This window comes from Mastigoproctus giganteus, chromosome 5 (assembly GCF_048544385.1).
Source record: "Mastigoproctus giganteus isolate SK-2022 chromosome 5, ASM4854438v1, whole genome shotgun sequence".
Taxonomy (NCBI): domain Eukaryota; kingdom Metazoa; phylum Arthropoda; class Arachnida; order Uropygi; family Thelyphonidae; genus Mastigoproctus; species Mastigoproctus giganteus.
Window position 1 is genome coordinate 46,817,553 of NC_143579.1, and position 19,593 is coordinate 46,837,145.

General features: G+C 37.4%; 1 long non-coding RNA gene across 1 annotated transcript in view; it reads right to left on the bottom strand.

Moving 5' to 3' along the window:
* The window catches only part of LOC150085363 (uncharacterized), a 33,298-nt gene extending 16,176 nt beyond the window's left edge, over positions 1-17,122 (bottom strand). Inside the window, exon 1 of the long non-coding RNA XR_016546928.1 lies at positions 17,035-17,122. This is a non-coding gene — a long non-coding RNA (uncharacterized LOC150085363). The remainder of the gene's footprint in view (positions 1-17,034) is intronic.
* Between the last annotated feature and the right edge of the window lie 2,471 nt (positions 17,123-19,593).

A 19,593-nucleotide genomic window follows, 5' to 3' on the forward strand; every position in this document is an offset into this window, starting at 1 on the left:
GGTACAGCTCTAAAACGGTTTTCGCAGGCCGGCCGCTAGTTAGTACACCGGACCGAACCTATTGGTAACTCTCTAGGAGGCTTCCGGATCAGCTAGTGTATAATCTTGCTACCTCTACTCTGCCAGATAGTGACTGGAGGGAGTCCGAGTAGTGTGTATGCGGGGAGCATTGTCGAGGCCACGTTATGTCAAGGATCTGGGTATATTCTTCCCACATGTACGCCATATCCAAAAATTTCATTACTTCATACAGCATGTCCCACCCACTTTTTCTTACTATTGAATACACCATGAATTGTCAAACTAATAGAACAAGCTTATCTGCGAAAAGATCTAAACCTCCCAAGGATTTCCTAATTCATTTCACAAATATACGTGGTCTCAATTCTAATCTCAACGATGTCCATTTCCACTTGCAGTCTGCCAAACCCCATGTACTTTTTCTGACAGAATCTCAGTTATCGGTTGATTCAACTACTGTTCATCTCAGATGCCCAAATTATTCGCTGTATGATTCCTTTCGCCTCAAAGGTGGTACTTGTGCATATGTCCGTTCTGATATTCCCTGTCAGAGACTTGGCAATTTGGAATCTCCTCTCTTTGATCTTCTCTGGCTTAAAATCTCTCTACCTAATTGTGTCAAATTCATCTGTTGTCTCTACCGTTCTCCCAACTCCACTAATCACTTGGAGCTCTTTGACTTCCTCTCGTTGCAACTTGACTTTCTCCAGTCCAACTTTCCTAACAGTGAGGTAATTTTCCTTGGTGATTTTAATGTTCACAACTCCAGCTGGCTTCCATTTTCTAGTCACACCGACCCAGCAGGTCGAGATGCTGAGGCTTCTGCAATTACTGATGACCTAGCACAGATTGTTCATTTACCTACAAGAATACCGGACAATCCTAATCATACAGCCAATACGCTTGATCTTTTTCTCACAAACAACCCTTCTATGTACAAGGTCGAAGTGAGAGGTCCTTTAGGCACTTCAGATCACAACTTGGTGATTGTCTCTTCTCCAATGGAACCTTTATCTCATGGCTATTCCCAACCTCGTGTTGTTTGGCATTACAAGAATGCAAAATGGGATGACCTGCGAGACTTCTTTTCTTCTTTTCCTTGGTCAGATTACTGTTTCAAAACTCCTGATGTCAACGATTGCTCAGATCGTGTCAGTGAAATTATTCTTGCAGGAATGGAATCCTTTATCCCACACTCCACTTTAAAATCTCGTCCTTTATCTAAACCTTGGTTTTCCAATAAATGTGCTAAGGCTGTTCAAGAGAAGAATGTTGCATATCGTAATTGGCTTGTTTCTAATTCTTCAGTTTCATTTTCTGCCTACACCAAAGCTCGCAACAATTGTAAAGCAGTTATTAATCAGTCCAAACTAGAGTTTGAACAGGCTAAGAGTAGAAAACTTGCTTCTTGCCCTAATGGTAGCCGAGCATTCTGGTCTCTTGCCAAAGCTATTGGCCGCAACTTTTGCCCATCTCTGCTTCCACCTCTGTCCAAACCAGATGGTTCTGTTGTCACTTCAGCCAAGGATAAAGCTGACCTGCTAGCATCCCATTTTTCTTCCAGCTCATGTATTAATGAACTTGGTAAAACACCTCCCACCATTCCCAACACGGTCCATTCAATGCCTCCTGTGGTCTTCCGTCAAAAGGATATCAGAAGGATTTTGATGAATCTTGATGCTAAGAAAGCTCCAGGTCCTGATGGTATTTCTCCACTTGTTCTCAAAATCTGTGCTCCTGAACTTACTCCTATTCTTTGCCGCCTTTTTTCACTTTCTTATTCCAAAGGTGTTTTTCCTTCTGCTTGGAAATTTGCTCATATCCAGCCAGTTCCTAAAAAGGGTGACCAATCCCTCCCATCCAATTATCGTCCCATTGCAATTACTTCTACTCTTTCTAAAGTAATGGAGAAATCAATTAACCGCCAACTCTTAAACTACCTAGAAACCTTCCGTCTGATCAACGATCGCCAGTATGGATTCCGTCGGTGTCGATCCACTGGTGATATTCTGGCTTATGTTACCCATTTATGGACTACTTCAATGGAAAGGTTCGGTGAAACACAAGCAGTTGCTCTTGACATCTCAAAGGCTTTCGATCGTGTTTGGCATAAAGGTCTTCTAAACAAGCTTCCATCTTATGGTTTGCCAACTGTTTTTAGTAATTGGTTATCCAGTTTTCTCTCTGATCGCTCACTGAGGGTGATGGTAGATGGCTCTCTGTCTTCTAACTTCTCCACTAATGCCGGTGTCCCCCAAGGTTCAGTTCTTTCCCCCACTCTTTTCCTCTTGTATATCAATGACCTTCTTCCATTGACTGGAAATCCTATCCATAGCTTTGCCGATGATAGCACATTGCATTCAACTTTCCATTTTGAGAAACCTTGCCCTGCTCAATCAGCTTCAACTTCTCGAAAATCTGCTACCAATTCCTTAAATGCCGATCTTCAAGTAATTCTCCAGTGGGGCAAAGACAACTTAGTTGATTTCAACCCTTCTAAAACTCAGTCTTGTCTTATATCTCGCAAAAAGGATTCTTCTGCTCCTATGCTTATCTTTAGTGACACTCCAATTTCTAGGCAAAAGGATATATCTCTTTTGGGGATTACCCTGACTTCTAATCTCTCTTGGCACAAGCACATTACAAATATTGCTTCCTCTTCATCTAAAAAACTTGGTTTTCTCTTTCGCTCTCGGCGTTACTTTTCTTCCAAACAGCTGCTCACTCTGTATAAATCGCAAATCCGCCCTGCCATGGAATATTGTTCCCACATTTGGGGTGGTGCCCCCAAAACCTCTCTCAGGCTTCTTGATTCCATTCAGAAGAGGGCAGTTAGGTTAATTAATGATTCATCTCTAACAGAGTCTCTCCACTCGCTTTCTCATAGACGTACTGTTTCTGCTGCATGCCTCTTCTACAGATATTTCCATGGGCACTGTTCTTCTGAATTGGCTTCTATAATTCCTGCTCTCTCTTTCAAAACAGTCCGAACACGTGCCGCCACCAGCCAACATCCATTTACTGTCCAACTTCAAACCCACAGAACCAACTTTTCATCTTCCTCATTTATTCATTCAACTGCCGTTTTCTGGAACAACCTTCCTTCATACGTATTTCCTGAAAATTACAATCTACAGAAGTTCAAGTCCAATGTCAACAAATATCTTCTTTCGTCTTCTCAACCTCCAACCCAAGCACGGTACTAAGTACTATAGGTTCTAATACCTCTCGTGTTTGGGGTTCACATAAAAAAAAAAAAAAAAAAAAATTAGCATCTAAGGCTATCAGCAGAAGGATTGGACTTCCTACCGAGGACAGCTTTAAGTATGGGCTGATTTTTCATAATGCAGGAATGGCACAGATGGCATATATTTTCTCCAAGAACCAGAGAAACCTCACCCCCTTCGCCACAGTGCCTAAAGCAGGGATAGCGAACAAGCTACTTAGAGAAAGGTAGGAAAAAAAAATTAAATTTTGCAGCTCGGACTTTTGAATATTACTAAATTTGCAAATACACTTTTCATCTGCGTTGCTTTTCTTAGAATAGGCACACGGACTGTGTGCCTTGTGCCGCTTCTAATTATGGTCCGCCAGCAATACTGTGTTCTTTAAATTATTATTTATGTTATAAAATGTTATTTGGAAATAACCTGCAATTTATACTCGCATATCAATTTTTTTTTTTTGTATTTACATTTATTTTATATATTTCTATTTATTTATATTTCTTTCTTGCCGAACAATAACCGAATTGAAATCGTTAGTTTTATTCACGGGTAGGTCACACAAACGTATTTATCATTTTAGGGGGTTGCGGTATGGCTCGCGGTGACGAGAATCCATGGCGTAAGGCGATCTCCCGTCACCAGCCCACAAGGACATTGTAAAGTAATGCTTTCCGGACTGGGCCGGGGCGGGACAGCTGCTGTCCTGTTATGCCATCGAAACCTGAAAATCGCGCGATTGACGCCTAACGCTTCCTCTGAATAGCAGGGTTCAAGTACAGAGCCGGAGCAGGCGTAGTCTTCCCCGCGGAAGTTTTATTTGAACCCTTCAAATCTAGGAACAGCATAGGAATAAACGTAGGAATAGCAAAAGCAAAATCTCCATACCCGAGTACTTGCGGAAGTATGCCCTGCTCATACCGGTGTTCTGTATTTGAACAGATTGGAAAGATTCCCACAGGTATCACTTCCACTCCTCCCCCCCCCCTTTTTTTTGGCAGGGAATTTGTTATAGACAGTTCTATTCGCCACAAAGCATTGGCTCACAGTACTCATCGTCTCCAGCAGAGTAGAGTCAAATCCATCCCAGGGGGCAAGCTTGCTCACTTTGCAGGTCAAGTCTTAATTTAAAAACACCTGGCTATTCAATTCTTATAATTGCTGAAGGAGAGTGGATTCAGAAAGAGATTTTATGCTAAAATGGAAAGATCCTGTATCACTGAAAGGGTAATAGGTTACACGATTTCCAATTCAAGCGCCTTGCTAGATAATGTAGAAGGAAGTGCCAGAAATTAAGATTATCAACAGCTCCAGCTGAATGAACATGTCATTTGGCATCCAAGAGTGATTGTCACTTCCTCCTTCTAGTTCACATGTGCAATGAGTAGAGTTAATTCATTTTAAGTGAACTAAATAACACAAACCAAGACGTATCGATAAGGCCCATTATAAAAACCTGTTACACAGATGTACGTCCGTTTGGAGTTCACAAAACAGGCTTGGCTGTTCTGCAAACGTTGAATCATAAGTTATCCGGAAATTAATATATATGTTATATATAAACTAATATATAAATATATTAGTTTCCAAAACTTAAACAATGTGCTAACTTTGTAAAAAAATTTATGTGTGTACTGTATATTGTAAATGTTCAATGGTCGAATCTTTACATACTAACCAAAAGATTGTGCTAATTTCGCATTCCTCGTGAAAATTAACATGGCTGTAATCGGTGGTAGTAGTTTCTGAATGTCATCTGAACAGCAACCACACTTGCTAAAGCAGTGGGCCGGAAGACAGGCTTATTCTTCTTTTGGTAGTCCATTCAGCCAAATTAATTTTACCAGTGGCCCCATCTTATAGGATGGGTAGTTATGTTCCTGGTATGTCCGAGTACTGTTGCAGACACTGTGCTCTTATCTTTATGCCTCTTTACGTTCTTATTCTAATTTTAATTCATGAAGTATTAGAGTAATATAAAAGATGAATATTACGGCATACTCGCTCGATGTTGAGAGACGCTGAAGAAGTTCGGCAGCAAAAGTCACATTAATTCTTACCTAATTGGATGTTTGTTACGTTTTTTTCAGTATTAGTAAATAATATTTCAAAAAAAATATATTTTTTTAATGAAACACCTTCCCACTCTATTCCATTTCTTAAAAAAACTTAGGAAATACAATTAAAAATTTTATTAGAAAATACTAGGAAACAAAGAAAGTAAGATTAATAAAGAGGACACAAAATTACGTGCTGAAGAAATTAAAGAAATAATGGAAAAACTAAAAAATAAAAAACAGAAATAGAAAACAAAAAAAAAGCCACCACGAGGTGTCGAACGCCCCGGCAAAATCGATGGAGATGGCCAGTATTTTCTTTCAGCTTCTTGCACTTGTGTGTTTAAGCTTTGGAGAGCGTCAACGGTGGATCGATCCTGTTTGAACCCGTACTGGTTGGGTGAGGGTAGATTTGCCAGTTGATAGTGGTGGTGGATTCTTGAGAGGAGGAGTCGTTCAAGAAGTTTACTGAGGACGGTGAGGAGAGAAATTGGTTTATAAGAGGATGGTTGTTTCTGGCGATCTGGTTGGGCTTTTCCTTATTATCTTAATGTTTGCCATTTTCCAGTCATGCGGGTAGGATCCATCTGTGAGGCACAAGGTTGAAGAGTTTAAGCAGTAGGTCGGGTTCTAATTCTGTGTTTCCTAGTATTTTCTAATAAAATTTTGAATTGTATTTCTTATTCCGTTCGTTTGTTTTAAATAATTTATCCACTTACTGAAACTATGTGTATTATTTTAACGCATTCATATCTATTAATTATTTTCTCTGATTTCGTATTATCTGCCAAACTTTTCTTTTTGCTGCATAAAAATCATGTTTTAATTCTTTTGAAAACCTGTCCCATACTGTTTTATTTTTCTTGTATTCTCATTGATTCTGTTTCGAATCTGCTTATATTCTTGATATATCTGTGCATTTGTTGTATTTGATAAATGTTTCTGAAATGCTTTTGCTTTAATCTTAGCCAAGTCTTTTACTTCTTCTGTATATCATGTCCATTTTTTATTTTCCGTTCTCCTAGAGTTTCATATGCTGTTTCATCCATACAAATTTTGATCCTTTTCCGTTTTTCTTCTCATCTTTTAGTTCTAATATTCTCCCAATATATTTCTGTATAAATTCCTAACACTCTGAATTACCTTGTAGTAATTCAGCTTTGAATTTTTTTTTTTTTTTTACCTTTGTTTATTTTTTATTTTTCTTAAAAGATTCTTTAGATCTGAATGTTCCAACTACTAATTTATGATCACTTCCAATATCTACTGATGTTTTTGCTTTCATATATTTTATATTTTTCGGGTTTTTATTTCTGTTAGTAATAATATAATGAACTACTGATTTACTGCCCCTATTATTCGCCATGTAATTTTACATTGTTCTTTAAGTTCAAAAAAAAAAAAAAAAAAAGCGCCTTGTTAATTCTGCATTTACAGTCTTTACAAAATTGTAATAATTCATGTCCATTTTGATTCACTGTATGTTAATTGAACCGTTTAAAAATTCCTGGTATTGTAGTTGATTGCATAATTTATCGACTTCTCTTTAGGTTCCCTTCTTCTGGGTCATAAACACCCAAATACGTTTAACTTTTCCAATTTCAATTTTAGAATAGTATTAGTAAGGCGAAATAATTCAAGAAGGGACTTTTTTCCACATCAACCAAAAAAATAATAATAAATAAATAAAACAGAATAGTCATACTATTCCTGTTCCTACAAGGCAACTATCCATTTTTTTATCGCTCTGAACTTAGCCATACTCGGTGCCTCTGCTACTTTGCTGTATGCAGCGGGTTGCCGACAACCCGCTGCATACAGGTGAACTTCATAACATCCATTCTTCTGTTATTGAGATTATTCATGATATTTCTCTTATTTGTATAATTATTTTAACACGGAAAGAATGCCAAAAAAAATAATATATATACTGATTATTCACAAATCATAACACAGGACGTGGGGAAGGTAGACCACGTAAAATGGTAAGAGTGGGAGTTACACCATAATATTACATAACAGATTCTTTCATTTAAAAAAAATAAATGCGACGAATTGAAGTGCTTCTTTGCTGAGTAATTGAGTGGGTTGTTAAAGTTGTTTGTATATTACTGCAAAAGTTCAAATGCCGTCCATAAATATATCGATGGAGCCGAGCAGCTGGTCTGTGGTGTAAGATTTTTTCCTTCTGGGTGTTGGCGAGTTTTTTTTTTATGCTGCAAAGAGAAATCATCCTAAGGACGTACGAAATTTAAGACACCATTCCTTAATGCCTCGTGGCATCAGACAAACTCAAAAGAGATGGTTCCTCTAGTTAATAAAATCAGGATCTTATTGTTCTCTGAAATCTTCGTGGAAAGAATGAGAGTTAATAAAAGAAAAGCTGTTAATGATATGAACAGTTCCTTTATTCCACATATAGAAGTTTAAAGCCATACCGTTTTAAGAAAGTGGGCTGCAAAATTTATCTAAATGTACTAAAAAAGGTAAAGTATGAAAATGTGCTCGCGCGCACACACACACACACACACACACACACACACGCGCGCGCACATACTGTTATCGTTCCACTCGTTTTCTTTGTTCCAAACCTCCGAACAGAACTGAAGATGCCAGGGTCAAATTGATGGTGTTCATAACCTAAGGTGATATAGGGCTGTATTATTGGCACTTGGCTTAGAGAAACGTCCTACTTAAAAGCACAATCCCGCAAACAAAACTGTAGTTCTGTTGTTGAGTATTATTACTCTTCAGAGAAAAACAACCTTTAGTTTACGCCCCGAGCAAAAACACGTTAAAATAACTCCCACTTAATGCTACAGTTATCTCTGGAGTAACAGTAATTTTGGACCAAGCCGAAAGCAAATTGTTCCAGTTTCCTAAAGCAAAATGGCAGGAGGGAATCAAGTGCTATTTTTATTGCAAAATGTAATGGAACAAATTCCGTAAATAGTGCACCAAGCAGAATATTCTAACGAATTAAACGTCAATATTTCCTCTCAAAATTTATAAAATACTCAAATTAATGAATTTACACTATTCTGATTTTAAAATTTCCTCACTGGTCCTTATTCAAAGATGTAAAGAGCTTGAAAAGACACAAAAGAAACTAATTAAAAAAAAATAAATGAAAAAAATCATTTCATCGCGCATACTGACCTTAAACACAAACATTATAAGTTCGATTGAGTTGTTTACCTTTTTCGAGGTGGTAAGAGAAGTAGCAAGTGAAATTTACAGACGGAATGTGCTGAGGCTTCGGTATATTTTGCCTGTAAATTTTCGGGTATTCTATAACTGTTGGTTTAATAATTTTGCGGGATGAAAAACTTGATTTACTGGAAAACGAGAAAAAAAAAAAAAAACCATTAAACTTGCTTTCGAAACAAACAAAAAAAAAAAAAAACTCAGCCGTAATGTGATTGATATTGTTATCCCACCAGGACAGAAGTATTTTTCGACTTCGGCGAAAGAAATCTTATCCATCCCGTTTATAAACGGTAAGAGAGAGAGATAGCTGCGACGCTATCCGCTCTGTTACCGCGAAGGCAATATTGTTGTGAAGAATTACTGGCGAGCTCAGAAAATTCCAGTGAAATATTCATAAAGCTCTAGAGTTGCTTCTATCATTTCAGCTGTGAAGGAAAAAAGATGTTATCCACTTCCCCTCAGAAACTGGGGTTTTTCGTCCAGCAAAACGGACAAATCGACCATAGAACACACGCAGTTTACAGACATAATACACAATGCACTTCAGATGAATTTAATTATTCGGGTGGCCTAAATATAATAGTTTGGTTTTGGTTTTTTGGGCGATACCACTGTGCTACACACGCCGTGTCTGCGCGGGTAGCACAGTGGTATCGTCACCGTCTCCCCACACCGGGTGGAAAAGGCCAGGGTTCGAATTCCGTCGATGACGCGAGGAACTTTAATGGGCTTTTTTCACTCCGTGGCTGAGTTAATCGGTCTCAGGCGTAGATAGCAAGGTTTTTTCCCCCAGGAACTGGGGTTTTTCGTCCAGCAAACAGGCAACTCGACCAGAGAACACACGCAATTTACAGACAAAAGAAATATGGGTAGATGTAATCATTTACAGGGGACCCTAATATCATAATTTGGTTTGTTTTTTTTTTTTTTTTTTTTGGTACCGGCGCCCTGGGTCTGCTGTACGGTCAGTTTTGCGGACGTCCTTCCGCTCGATCTAGAGGCCGTCCGTCGATAACTATTACTATCTGTCCAGGGGTTTACCAACCTCCATCCTTGGGTATACCGTCAACAGCCTCAATGACAGCAAGACTGAGAAGAAACTGATTGCAGCCAAGCTTCTACAGAACTAGCAGGCCACATGGACGGACACTGGCAAGGGTCGAATTACCAAAAAATTCCTTCCCGAAGTTCACTTGTTTTACCCAAAGCTCCACCCTGGTTCTCCCCAGGTCTTTACGCAACGTATCTAATAACGGCATCGTTCAATCAATGAAAAATTGACTTCCATGGGCATAATAGATAACCCGTATTGTTCTTGTGGGCAGATTGAAGACTGGAAAACCATCTACTATGTCTCTGCCCACTGAATGAGGACCTTTGTAGCATCTCTTGTACTAGGATCCAAGACTTGTCACATGAACACTTGCTCATTACAGAATAATAGTACCATCATGCGTTCACCAAATTTGCCCAAGATCTGTACTCAAGACAGAAGACCCTACCACTCATACTGGGAACCATGATGATGCCTGGACTTTAGCCAGATGAATGCTCCTACCATATGCTTCAAGGGTTTACTCTGCCGATAAAACTTTCAATATATCTGCTAACCTCCTACCATATGCTTCAAAGGCTCTACTCTGCTGATCAAACTTTCAGTATATCTGCTAACCCTGATTTTATCTGGGTAGGATTTGCTAACCGTATCTTTGGACAGAGTAGGATTCTAATGGTCTTCGGCCACTATTCCGGCGATTTTGGGGATTACCACCCGGCTCCCTTGCTGTGTGAGTTTCTTTTCTTCCCAGGACTTGTTCCCTTCCTCTTTCTTTTGCCCGGTGGAGCAACTTTGCTCTGCCTTCCCTACAAATTCAAATTATTATATTAGGGCCACCCGTAATTTCTTACATATACCCATTTATGTAATTTGTCTGTAAATTGCGTGTTTTCTCTGGTCGATTTGCCTGTTTTGCTTAACGAAAAAAAAAAAAAAAACCCAGTTTCTGGGGGAAACCTTGCTATCTACGCCTGAGACCGACTAACTCAGCCACGGAGTGAAAAGGCTATTAAAGTTCCTCGCGTCATCGACAGAATTCGAACCTGGGCCTTTTCCACCCGGTGTGGGGAGGATGGTGGCGATATCACTGTGCTACCGCGCAGACTGCCTTCTCTACAGCGGCTGCACTTTGTCTCAGCTTACTCCGTTCTTGCATTATATCCCCGTGCTCGATTATAATAATTTTTTTTTAGGACCCGCCATGGAATGCTTAGGCGACTCCGCGGCAGGCCGTGCGAGAGTGTCATTACCTCTCCTCTACTGCTTAGCCTACCTCCACGTGGTGATTGACGGGCAACATTGGGTACCAACGTGGCTAAACGGCCAGAAGACCAACACAACCTAACACTTCATAAACCCTACACTTACACATTCTGTCCTTTACAGTGAACTGTATGCATCACAGAGTTACTGCGCGGAGTTGGGGGAGACTCCGTGTGCCGCTCGATACTAAACACTGTGTACCAGCGCCCTACACCGATACTCAATATGTGGCTATTCTAGCCACTTCATGAGCCCAAAATTTTAAATTTTGGAGAATTTTGATAAAAATTAAAGAATTTTAAAGATTTGAACTTTAATTAAAGAATTTGAAAGATTTAATTAGAAATTTGAACCATCAAAAATGCGATTTTTTTCCCTTACAGATTGTTCAGTGTACTATTTTTATAATTGAGTATAATGATATGCATAATTGAATGATTTCGATAATCTAATGATTAGTAATTGAGAGATTTCAATAATCGAAGTAATCAAAATAATCATTAATTAAAACACATCGTTAAGCTTATTCGAAATTCGAATAATATATAGAAATTTCGGGCTGGTTTTAGTTTAGCAAAAAACAGCATATAAAAAATCCTCTTGAAAAGTAGTCGTAAGTGAATAAAATTGAAGGTAAGTAAAATCTGTTTTTACAATAATTAATATAGCGTTAAAATCTGTACAAAAAATAAAAATATGTAACAAAAATTACACTCTGTTAAAGAAACATCAGTGCCTTCCAAACGGGTTTTCTCGAAATCTGCGAAAATAGTAAAGCGAGGAAAGAAATCTTTTATCTTCCAAACATTTATATGATCTTTTTCTGAAAAGTAATGCTGTATTTAATTTTTTATTCTGAAATTTTATGAAAAACAAAGCTAGAAATTTAAAGAAAACTGTAGGTGCTGGAAAATTTTCTTCCATATTTGAAATCAGCATAAAATAAATTAGGAATATGAAATAGCTAAATCGTATGTATAGCTTAGCTTAATATGAAATAGTTATGAAATCGGTCGCATTGATTTACATTTCAGATGCTTTCGATTATCAAATAAAATGAGTTAAAAACGTCTGTATAGTATCAAGGAGGATACTTGTGATAGTAATTGTGAGATCGAATTTGTGTAGCAGCCCTTTCTATGGAAGAGTCAACATGTGCAGGAGATATGAGTTAACCTGCCCAAATGAAATTTTGTACTAAAGATCCAGAAGAATGCACTAAACAAGTTCTGGAGTCTTCAAAAGGATTGGGTACCTATTTCAAATTTGTCGTAATATTTCTCTGGAACGGGGTTGGTGTATGGGTAAACTGGGGAAACTAGGAAATCGCAGTTAGTCCTAAACGTTTCCAACGAAACATGCTGAAAGTTTGGTGTTGATGCAACTTTAACCTCTCGAGTAATGCTCTACATCCTTAACTAATACAAAATTATGTAGTGGTGGAAGATATTGAATTGGAATCGATCCTAAAACCTTCGGAAGGAGTAAAAAGAGCATATTTTGAAAACTTGGTGTCAATCTGATCTGATTTTGCCTTGTAGGACAGTGCGTGAACGTCTTAAGCGTTAGATAAATCTACAGAATAAAGCTTCGAATTATCTACAGGCAGTCCTCGCTACAACGAATAAATACCATTCCTTAAACTGGAATAAATTCTCAAACGAATGTAAGGAAAATTAGTTTATTCGTTTCTGAAATACGCGTACCACATAATATTATACAAACTTTAGAAAAAGAATCAAAGAAAGAACATTTATTTATTTATTTATATACACGTTTCTCACACACAGGGCACACAGACGCTAAATACAGGTGAGAACACTAGGAATTACATAAAATACAAAACAGTAATAATCAATATAAAACTAGAATTAAAATATAGAATTAAAATTAGAATTAGAATTAAAAAATTAACATGTTTGTTGATATTAGAAACATTGTTGATACATGAAAAACAGTTTATAAGACCTATTGACATGACATGAGTACAGAGTCCACGGATTATTCTAAATATGTGCTGAAATTTTGTAAAACTTCAGAGCTGATATTCCTTATTTATGCGGTTTAGTAGGGGTGGACCTGGGTAGAGGCTGTGAAACTGGAATTAAATCTAAAACCTCAACAGGTACAACAAAACACATGATGAATGTTTTATGTCTATCTGACCTTCCCTTCTAGAGTAATGCGCAAAACATACTTTCAATAATTTCGATTTTTTTTTTTTCTTTTTTCTTTTTGTGGTGGGGACCAGGAAAGAGCTATGGAGTCGTAATTGGTTTTTAAATCTTCCAGGGACCAAAAAAAAACACACAGAAAATTTCTCCTATCCAACTTTTCCTTCTCGAGTAATTCTCGAACATGTCTTCTGACTTCTGCTCGAACTGTCTTCTAACTTCTCCACTAATGCTGGTGTTCCCCAAGGTTCAGTTCTTTCTCCTGCTCTTTTCCTCTGGTAAATTAATAACCTTCTTCCATTGACCAGAAATCCTATCCATAGTTTTGTTGATGATAGCATATTGCATTCCACCTTCCAGTTTGAGAAACCTTGCCCTGCTCAAACAGCTTCAACTTAGCAAATTAGGCCTGACGTAGCCCAGTGGTCAGGAGCGAGAGTGCATAGCACGCGTTCCTTGAGTGGACCGAGGTTCAAGCCCGTGACTACTAAATGCGATAAATATTTGTATTGGCGATTTATTGTAAACTCTACTGACTTGGTTGTCGTGCCGGAATATAAACAGAAAATTTATTTAAATATCCACTATCAATTCCTTAAAATGCTGATCTCCAGGTAATTCTCCAGTGGGGCAAAGATAAAGATAACTTAGTTGATTTCAGTCCTGTGATATATCTCGCAAAAAGAATTCTTCTGCTCCTATGTTTATCTTTGGTGACACTCTGATTGACATGACATTGAAAGTAATCTAGGCAAGACAAGATGATATATTTCTTTTAGGGATTACCCTGACTTCTAATCTCTCTTGTCATATGCACATTATAAATATTGCTTCCTCTGCATCTAAAAATCTGGTTTTCTCTTCCATTCTCGGCATTGCTGTTCACTCTGTACAAATGGAAAATCGGCCCTACCATGGAATATTGTTCCCACATCTGGAACGGTGCCCCCAAAACCTCTCTCAGGCTTCTAGATTCCATTCCAAAGAGGGCAGTTAGTTTAATTAATGACTCACAATGAGTGGAGAGACTAACAGAGCCTCTCCGCTCTCTGTCTCATAGACGTTCTGTTTCTGCTGCATGCCTTTTCTATAGATACGTACATGGGTACTGTTCTTTCTTCTGAATTGGCTTCTATAATTCCCGCTCTCTCTTTCAAAGCAGTCCGAACACGTGCCGCAACCAGTCAACATCCTTTTACTGTCCAACTTCAAACTCACAGAATCAACTTTTCTTCCTCCTCTTATTCATTCAACCTCTGCTTTCTAGAACAACCTTCCTTCATACGTATTTCCTGAAAATTACAATCTACAGCAGTTCAAGTCTAATGTCAACAAATATCTTCTTTCATCTTCTCAACCTCCAGCCCATGCATGGTACTATAGGTTCTAATACCTCTCGTGTTTGGGGTTTTCATTTAAAAAAAGGAAAGAAAAGAAATCCGAAACTAATAGAGGCTTATGTGGAGGAGAGAACTGTCAAATCGGAATTGATTCTAAAACCTTCACAGGGACTAACAGAACGTTAGTCCCTGTGAAGTAATATTTTCTTGGCAAATGATCAGTCATCTAAAACATACTAACATTTATGCTATGGAGCGATAACTGAAGCTTTTACGAGAAAAAAAAATTGCTAGATTTCTCTTAGGCAAATTTTAATGAATTTACTATTACTCGACAAACCTTTCTGGGAGACCCAAATGTAAAGTTTCATCAAAATCCTTCCGTTGAGAGTCACGTGTATGCGTTTAGACAAACATGATAAAAACTGATAATAATGTCTCATTAGGTGTTTTACGCATTTACAAACGCACCTTTAAAAAAATAAATAAAATAAGTTAATATACCCAGTGCGTTATATTTCAGGTGAATCTGTAAATAGTAATAATTCGTGATTTATAAAACTAAAAAAAAAAAGAACGAAAAGTAGTAAGGAGATAGGAAGTGGGGTGGGGGGAATTAAGGTGGTAGAGAGAAAGATGGGCAGTAGTGGCGGTGTCCGCCTGGTGTAGGGGGGACAGCAGAGGGAAGGGTGGGAGTTGACAGGTAGCAGTGGAGTTACTCACTAGGAAAAGGAGGAGGGGGATATGGGAGTGAGAGAACATACAACTCAGGTGGTAGGATTGAAGGATCACAGGGAAAGGGATCCCTGTTTTGGTGGTCTATCCCACACTTAACTTAACTTGGTCTGCGTCCCAAACCAAGCCGGCTAAGTAGCCATAGCATAGCGTCTGTTTGTATGGACAGGGGGCCATAATGGGCCCCCTGTCCATACAAACTCTAATAGCAGTTATTTATATTATTTTTTTTATGTTAAGTTTTTTTTTTTAACACATCCATCCTCTTACTCACACCAGAAGGGAAATGCAATGGTATGTAATGTGCGTAATAAGCTGAAGCCTAATAATTAAGGTTAGGAAAAGTTAGGGATACAATTAGTGGTTAGTAATTAATTAAGTCCATAAATATATGGTTGTATTCTTTCACACTCGTAAACACAGTCTCTTTCATTCTTCTGGAATTCATGTCATTTATTTCTTAGTGCACTGCACCCTCCATGCATGCTGAACAGAAGTACCATATAAACTTTAGGACGATTGGGGTATTTTTGTACAAAGGCAAATAATTTATTATCCATTGACGTTAGCTTATAAAGTGGCAAATCAGTTTCCATTGCATAACATTTAAAATTATTAAATATATCCTCACCTGTTTGTTTTCACTGACAGTAATTTCATGAGTTCTGCCATGCCCCTTAACTGTAAAATTGGTAAACGCCATTCTTACTACAATCGCTAACTGAGCCGCAGCTGAAAATCCGTACTTTTATCACGTAGAGGAGAATACTAATCACATTTGTTGAGATCACTCTATAATTGAACTTTAATATGATGCGAAATAGCTTCCACCCTTTCGAAAGTTGTGTCGTTTGAAAGTTACAAACATTTTATCACCAACATAGCTTCCGCCCTTCCAAAAATATCATGAACTCTTTATTTAAGAGTTGATAATCTAGTCAAGGTAATTAGCAATCTAGATAAGGTAATTAGTAATGTAGCTTAGGTTATTAAGAAAGTATGCTGATTCCAGAATATATTGCTGTCTTAAGAATACTTTCGACACACATAATACAAATAATCTTATTCATTATCAGTGGCTTTTATTCTGTTTAAAATGTATTAAATAATTATCATTACCATAAATGTTAACCCCGCTGTTCCAGTTCTTTCCTTAGGTCAGCTACAAGCTTTGTTGTTGCTATAATACACGTGCTGCCATCTCTTGGACGTATTATGACTTGATATTTATGATTGCCAGCAGTGCTATCAACGGTTCAAGTTAAATTACTTGTATATTAAATATATTAAATAATTATCATTACCATAATTGTCCACCCCACTATTCTAATTCTTTCCTTGGGTCATCCGCTGCGTTACCTATATGCTTTCTTGTTGCAATTATAACACATGCTACCATCCCATAAATGGCAGCACCTACAACAAGAAACGTATCAGACGTCTTATTTGTGTTGCCTACAACGTTTTAAATAGTGCAAGTTAAATTACTTTCATGCTAATAGCAATTATTTTAGTAAAAAATAAATAACGTCTTGCATGTTGGTTTCCAGAATTTGCAGAACTTTAATTATAGTGAGCAAAAGCAGGTACTAAGAAGCCTTATGTAACCCTTCCCCACCAAGAGAAAAAATTAATAAAAAAATAATACTATAATATAATTTAATAATGTACAATGAAAATTCTGTATGGCCTTGAAAATACTTTAAACTTCTCTTTTCTATTTCTAAATAGAAAAGAGAAGATTTGAATGATTTACGCGTTTTAATTTCACAAATTTCATCAGACACAGGACTTTTATTCCGTACAACAACAACTACAAAACCAACTTCTAACCAGAAGTTCAACCATTCGAATTATTCAAGCATATCTTGAATTGCTTTTTTCCCCTTCCTCCCCATCAATAGAATCTGATCGTGTTAATAAACTTCATGAAAATAGAAACATGCTACGTACTTTTAATACTTCTCCTAATGGAGGATTCCCTCCCTCCACTAAAACTTCAACTTTCTAACCTGTTGACTAGGCTTTTCCTTATGCACGGAGTGGGACGCGCAGTAGCTGAGTCGAGAAACGCGTGAGTTATTTCAGCTGACCATGGTTAAAGCTCACGTGACCGTTAAATATGCTAATGTTCTTCATTCTCTCTATATAGTAGGGTTACCATCCGTTCTCTTTTAACCGGATTTGTCCGGATTTTTTGTGTAAAAATTTTTGTCTGGGTGGATTTTTATAAATTTGTCTAAATGTCCGGATTTTTATATTATACGCCATTTTTTTATGCAAGCTCGACTAAAACTACCGAGTTACGTTATACAGAATCTTTTTCGGAATAGGAGACGATTGTTCAATTCGAATTTCCGTGTTGACAATTAGGCGGAAGACCCCAACGACGCTCAGTTTAGACTGAGATTGTTAGAGATTGTTACCAACCCACGCCTGCTTCAGAATTTACGCACATATAAATTTTATATAGTCTAGCAATACAATATTTTGGTTTAGAGAGTAGATAACGCGTTAAGATCAGATGGTGTGCTAGAAAAAGATATATAAATTACAGGAATTCCAGCATGTCAAATAAATATTGACAGTTAGAGGGACTGTTTTCTCTAGAAATTGATCGCAGCATATGAAAACGTGGATTTGAGCTGTGCACACACCAAATTGATCGAAAGTTGCGTACTATCCACTAAATTTGGTATACTTAATAACGATCCAATCAAGAGGTAGACACTAGTTATTTAATATCACAGTTTACCTTTTTTAAAATACTGTTTTTCACTTTAATTACAAAAATATTTATTATCCATCTTTATACCTGTAGGTACTTTTCTGAAATTAGGTTAGTTTAGTTGTGAATGTAAAACATAACCTAACCTTAATAAAATTTATGCTTCACTACTTACAATAAAAAATATTTATTATTATTTCAATTATAAAAATTAATATTATAAAGACTATACTTCCCCTAAAATGCCTAAAAGGAAGTGCATGTTTACAGAAGAGATGAAAAACAAATTTCCATGTTTTGTATCTGGCCGAGAGGAATGGGAAGCTGAATGTAAAGTTTCAGAATGAGGACATATATTTCAGTAGCCAATAAAGGGGTTGGTGATTTGAAGCATCACATTGAAACTGAGAAGCACGAGAAAACAGTTCAAGGTGAGGCCTCTTCGGGAAAAGTTACAGATTTTTTTGTCAAAGCTGTCGGTAAAATAGAATATGATCTGGCTGCTACAGAGGGTACCTTTGCTTTTCACACTGTTAAACATCATAGTAGTTACAAATCAGCGGATTGCACAACTGTCATGTTAAAAAATGTATTTTTTGATTCTGAGATAGCAAAAAGATTTTCCTGCGCTAGAACCAAAACAGAAGCCATTGTAAACTTTTTACTTGCAAATCATTCTCTTATTAATGTTACTGTAAAAACTTTAAAATAAAATAAAACTGCATACTGTGGGGTCTCTGATGGAAATAATCATAGTTCTGAAAAAATCTTCCCATTAAGTATTCAGTATTTTGATGTAAATGAAGGAGGATTACAAACAAAATTAATTGAATTACAGAAGATGCCTAACGAGACTCCAGATACCATTTCTACGTATGTTAAAGAAACTCTTGAAAAAAATGGTTTGTGTGAAAAATGTATTGTATTCACTGGGAACAATTGCAATACAATGTTTGGAGGACTGAGACGAAATGAAGAAGGGAATAATGTCTTTGCAAAATTAAAGAAATCGTTGCGTAACAAGACTTTGATTGGAGTGGGCTGCCCTGCACATATTTTGAACAATTGTCTTCAGAATGCCGCAGAACCTTGGGAAGTTGATGTAGAGAACATTGTTTTTAAAATTTACCAGTATTTTCATAATTATACAGTCCGGACTGAAGAGTTTAAGGAATACTGTGAGTTTGTTGAGATTGAATATAGACAGCTCCTTTCTCACAGCAAGACGAGATGGCTTTCATTATTTCCAAGCATCACAAGGCTCATAGATATGTTTCGAGCTTTACAGGATTATTTTCTGTCCCAAGAAAAACCTCCCATTGTGATTAAAAGGTTCTTTGAAAATGGATTTAGTGTGATTCATCTTTGGTTCATGCAGTCACTTATGAGTGTATTCCATACACACATACAACGAATTGAAAGGGAAAGTAACTCAGCTGCAGAAGTGCTAGATGTCTTAGTCTCAGTGAAAGAAATTATCTCGAAACGGATGGATCATAACTTCATGCCATTAAGAGTAAAGGAAATGCTATACAAAAAACGTGATGAAGGACTTGTACTTGATTGTGAAAAATTTTCTAGTGATACAAAAAATCTGTATAGAAATTGCATGGAATATTTAGATAAGTGGCTTCTTTTTTTGGTAGTTGTTGGCACATCGGCTTCTGTGGCCATAATGCACCTCCCAAGGTTTTTGCAGTACTTTGATCCAAGCCTGAGGCGGGATTCGAACCCGCGACCTTTGGGTTGCCAGGCAGGCACTTTACCCACCTGGCTAGCCCGGT